We start from the raw sequence: 5,738 nt of genomic DNA, 5'->3' as shown, positions 1-5,738 counted from the left end.
TCTTTAATGAGTGTGATCGTCTATGGACAGAGTCGAGACAATACAACAGATTCGGTTCACACTTCATGTAATCGTTTATGGATACGATATCGAGACAATACAACAACAAGATCACTTGTGTGATTGACTATGGATACAAGATCGAGACGATACGACAACAAAGTGTACACTTGATAATAGGTTCGGTAATAATCAAAACACTATAAGATCATTATATAGTGTTATAGATTTAACATACGTGTTCAATTTACATAACTATAATAACAGTTATAATGCAGAAAATAAAGTAAATGACACATCAAGATTTTGTTAACGAGGAAACTGCAAATGTAGAAATACCCTGGGACCTTGTCAAGTTTTGAATACTCTCATAACTAAGCCGAAATACAAAATCTAATGCCAACTTCGTATAGTTGAGAACAATCAGAATACCCCTAGATACTTAGTTTCGTCAGTATCCTAATCCGAGACTTCTTGTTTTGTACATCTAACATTAACAATAAGATTGAGATAGCAAAACTTGTGAATTTGACTGAGCAACGCTCTAACAAGTTCTAATAAATTTGTATAAGCATTTTAAATTTTATTTTAATTAGTGATTATCTTCTATCATGTTTGAATGTCTATGATTTTTTCTCTGATTGATTGAGTGTCCAATCATTTAGCCGGTTGATGATTTTATAGTTAGTTTGATGAACTCTAGTCCTTAAGTGCCGGGACTCGAGAACAAGAAGCACCAAATTTCACTTGGATGTTGTTAAACGATTGACAAGTGGAAGATTGTTATATCTCGCAATTCGAACTTATGAGGGTGGGGCTAAAACTTACCCCAAATTATAAAACTTAGTGTGTTTTATTCAATTATACTTAGAAATAATCTCTGATATCTAATCCGAGTAGGTGACTATGAAAAATTGATACCCGGTACTTATACCAAAAAAAAATCTAATATTTTAACCACTTAAACATAAAATAACTGTAACATTCTGACTCCATGGTTATCACTCAACATGATATTTTCTGCACTTTTATGTAAATATTGTTGGAATTTTGAATTAAAATTTATCACCCATAAGATACTTAGTGAATGTTGTTATGGAGAGTCACAATTACACATGGTGAGTCTCATACGAATGCAGAGACAATTTGTAGAGTCACCATTGACTATATAAATACTCATCTTTTGTTTTGCATGGTTTTGGACAAATTTTTTGGAAAAACAAAGTATGTAGAGGCACATTCATATTTACGAGCACCATAGTTTCGACATATGCCGGCCGAGTAGTATTATAGTGCTACTTGCTATGAGGTGCGATCGTTATATCTTGGAAAACGATATCTGTAGGCCATAAACATCGTCTGCGGGGATGAATTACCATTAAGAAAAGAGAATAATTCCTTATTAAATTTTCTTAAAAAAATATTCCAAAATATTCCTCATTAATTTTTTTATGCAGTATACAAACTTTCGCACTGGTTGATACATTAGGAATCTTCGGGCCTAACAACCCTCGACAACCGGCTTGTATGCAAATTTTTCCACTGGTTGATATTGTTAAGAATCCTCGGGCCCACCTCGAAAACTGACTTGCAAGGATAGGAATGCCCGAGGCGATGCGGGACTATCTAACACCCCCTCAACGACTATGGCTAACAAACGGATTGGGTACGGAGACCACGAACACACAAACGGAAACGAAGTGGTATGAAAACCACGAACACACGGACGAACACGGGTAGCGTTGAGTGGGGGTCTGGCTCTGATACCACGTTAGGAATTCTCGGGTCTAACTAACCTCGAAAACCGGCTTGCAAGGATATGATTGTCCGAAACTTATTAAGCGCACAACCTGGATTGCCATAGGCAATGTGGGACTATTTAACAGATACTACACAGAGTTAATCTTCTTTGCATAAATAAATGGAAGGCCAAAATCTTGATGCATGATAATTAGAAAAAGAACTTTTAGATCTCGAAGCTAATGGACTTTGAAAGCAGTTAAACAATTAACCGCTACAATGTACATGCAATTAGGGCTGCACAGGAACCGTCTCGTCCCATGGAACCATACCGGAACCGTAGGAACCGTACTGGTACCGTCCCGGAACCGTGACCAGACGGGACAGGTACAAGTACCAGTAACTGGTACCGTGCCTACAATAGATACAAGTAACGGTTCTAGGCTATTCCCGTCCCGTAGTACCGAGGATCTGTAACCGTTGATTTTAGGATTAAATCCTAGTCGTTGATAGCAGGGGTTATACCCTTTTCTTAGTTTCTCCATCGTATTCCCCTCGTTTCCTTTTCCTTCTTCCCTCTCTCATATTTTCAATTTCCTCTCAGAGAAGAGAAGAGAAGATGACAATGCCATCGTCGACTTTCAGTTTTGATTTCCCAGTAAGCCATCATCATCATCTGTATAATGCCAATGCCATCGTCTACTTTCAATTTTGATTTCCTTTAGTAGTAAGCCATCATCATCATCTGTATAAGGACTTCGGTATCGATTTACTGGTAAGTATTTTATAAATCGACTTAGAGTTTGTTCATCATCTGTATAAGATTTTTTATTCTAATATGATTTTTTTTTCAATTTTAGGGTTTCAAAATCAATTTTAGGATATCAATTTGATGATCGATTATAAGTTTTCTTGTTCTAATATGATCTTTTTTACGATTTTAGGGTTGGAGTTTGGAAGAACTAATCATCAGTTTGTTCATCAGTTGATACAAAGTACAAACATCAGGCATTCGATTTCATTTTCTGATTCTAAATTTAGCTAGGGTTTTGTTTTAACTTGGGTTTCATTTTCAGTTGTTCTTCAATATAGGGTTAGGGTTTGTATCCTTTTTAATGGCAGATTAGGAGCTATGACCATTGTTTGTGGTTCTTAATGTCCATCATCTTTCTGTTCCCTGAATTTGATTGCTCGTGGTTGTCTTTCTGATGCATAATTTGTTTACTATTGTAAATCAATTTGATCTTTGATTTAAACGTATTTGTTGGTTATTGTTGGGGTGAACTGAAAGGGGGAGAAATTGAGCTTTGTTTTGGTTTTGATCAGGTGTTGAGGAAGAAGAAAACTTATCCTTGGTGGTGGTTCATTTTGCAATAGGCTTTAGACTTTGGGTTATTCATAGGCAAAATACAGGTTTGTTATTGCACATTTTTCTTTTCTTGGATCCATATTTTTTCATGGTATTTGTTTTCTCATAGTTTGATAATAACAATTAAGCTAACTTTAGCTCTTTTTTTTACTTATCAAGAAGTTTATGGAGTGTTTGAATGAGTTAAATCAGCAGAATTAAGATATTTCTCTACGTAGGTAGAATAAATAGAACAAGTCCGCGCAGCTCTTTTCCCTTTCTGATGCCATTAACTGAGTCATCTTTTTCTGGTTTTGTACATACTGTCCGATGAGTGTGTACTTGGCATTTTAATGTGTGCATCTGACATTTTAGTACTTGCCATTTTAATGTGTGCAGTGTGCATTTATTTCAATCTCATTCACTAATTTAGTTTTCCGAATTATAATGAGCTTAGAAAAGTTACATTTTCACACGAATGCGTCAGGTGGTTGATTCCTTGTTGCTGAGTGATCATTAGGTGTAAAGGTCAAGTTGGTTGGTATTTTGTGCATCTGTTTGTATTACTGTTCATTTTTGTATGCTCACGTAGTAACAAACTTATAAGGAAAAATAAGTAAAAGATCCACATGTCAGGTAATGGAATAAAGCATGATGTGGTTTAGTAGGAAAGCTAATATCATGGTGGTGATGCTGATTCATTTTTGAAATCACAGTCTCAAGGATAAGTACTGCTTTATTGAATGCATTTTTGTTAATGAACGAATACAAACAAGTTTACATATCCTGGCCCGGTTTTAAGTCTTACTCTCCATGCCTTATGTTTTTCGCTGACAATCAAAGACCCACATTCCTATCTGATAATGCTTAGAATGTCAATGTATTTTTTTTATTATTGTCCTTTAATAGAGATTGTTGATTATTTGTGTGTGCGTGTTGTTAGATTTCGACTCATGCCTTTATGCATAAACTGAAATAGAAATTGTTGTTGCGGACATCTTGGGTGTGGTTCAACTGTCAGAGGTTTTGGATGCTTGATGCTCGGAGATGGAGTTCGGCTTTTGACGCAGCAAACTTATGAAAGTGGTCAATTGCCAAAGCCGAACTGTCGAAATGCTGGTTTTTGCTTTGCTTTCTGTTTTTTCTACTTGAACTCTTAAACAGTTGATGTTGTTGTATGTGTGAATTTATTCAGGTCTTAAGACTCTTAAGTCTTAACGGTTAAAGTTTTTAAACTTAGAACTTTCAAGATTTTTTTTCTTTTTTCTACATATGCAGATATGCTACAGGTAAAGAACCGGTCTCGTCTCGTACCGAGTTAAACATGTATCGTCCTGTACTGCACAGATACTAGGTACAGATATAAAGTACAGGTACCGGTTATAGGGAGGTACAGATACTGATCTAGACAAAAACTCGTACTGTCACGTACGTTGTGCGGCCCTACATGCAACCCTAACATGATAATCAATAAAGTGGATATTGGAAAGATACCCCAGGGGTATTTAAAGTCAATAAAACACTTTTAAGACCTTAAAATGCATATCGTTGCTCATTAGTCTTTTTGTGCATAGGGCTCGCAACTTTGGACCTCTAGGTAGACTTGGTTTCCTAGGATTTGAGTAAAATTCAGAGAATGGGTACTTTCGTCACTAGGGACTAGGGAGAGAAGGAAACATGTACATCGCGTCACTTTTAGAGCTTTTGAACTTTTCTTTTCATTTTACTTTTCTATTCTATCTTTCTCAAACCTTTTCCTTTTTTGTTCTTTTGTTTGTTTTTTGTTTTTAAGTGAAGAACTTTGGCTTGTCAGACTCATCATCCGACACCCACTACCTCTATCTAAACACAATAAAAAGAAAAACGAAAATGAATGCATCTACGCAGGACTTAATAATTACATTACCAAAACGATATAAAAGGAAAATACAAAAGAAATACAAAAACAACAAGGAGAAGGCCTCCTCCGACTTTTATTATTGGATTAGATAGACAAATAAAGAAAAAAGTTACAAGGCAGATTGATTGAGAGAGAGATGGGCAAGAAGAGATTTGAACATTGTCTGTGATGATAAGTTTATATCACCAAGGACGTGATGGGGTTGTACGCAAAACAAACCTTATACATGCTCTCCCTTTAGTTCTCTCTTATAAAACATTTTGAATACAAACAAATATAAACTAGACAAAGGCATCAGATGACAATGATGTGATCACTAGTTAAGCAATGGCAGTAATTATGACTCATTTATTCCTTTTCCTTTCCCCTCACCACCACAATGAAATTATTGAGCGACAGATATACCCTCCTCACCAGAATCTCTCTCTCCCTCTCTCTTTGTAGTTGTACTCTAGTGTCGATCAACTCTCGTAGTACTGGCTGGCACTCTCTGATAGCGAGATGCTTTCTATAGGGAGGAACGCCTTTTGCTAGTTACGGGATCAGATTTAGGGATATCCATTTACCAAAAAAAAAAAACCCTGGCTTGATTAGGGTATACCGAGATTAATCGGGGTATACCCTTTTTGTTCCCAACCATAATGGAAGGTTAAGAGATACCTAACATGTGTAAAGTTACTTAATTACCCTTCTCCTAATAATAACCAAAATAATCCTTTTTGGGTTTTAGATCAAAACCTTATTAATTTT

At 35.9% G+C, this 5,738-nt stretch overlaps 1 long non-coding RNA gene across 1 annotated transcript; it reads left to right on the top strand.

The window, feature by feature from the left end:
- Positions 1-2,309: 2,309 nt before the first annotated feature.
- Positions 2,310-4,339, top strand: LOC113306695. The gene is made up of 4 exons (XR_003338792.1): positions 2,310-2,515; positions 2,685-2,735; positions 3,067-3,153; positions 4,032-4,339. It is a non-coding gene; the product is annotated as an uncharacterized LOC113306695 (long non-coding RNA).
- Positions 4,340-5,738: the final 1,399 nt, after the last annotated feature.

Source organism: Papaver somniferum, chromosome 8, assembly GCF_003573695.1.
Source record: "Papaver somniferum cultivar HN1 chromosome 8, ASM357369v1, whole genome shotgun sequence".
NCBI classification, from domain to species: Eukaryota; Viridiplantae; Streptophyta; class Magnoliopsida; order Ranunculales; family Papaveraceae; genus Papaver; species Papaver somniferum.
Note: the sequence above shows the minus strand (reverse complement) of the source record. Positions and strands in the feature narration are given on the sequence as shown.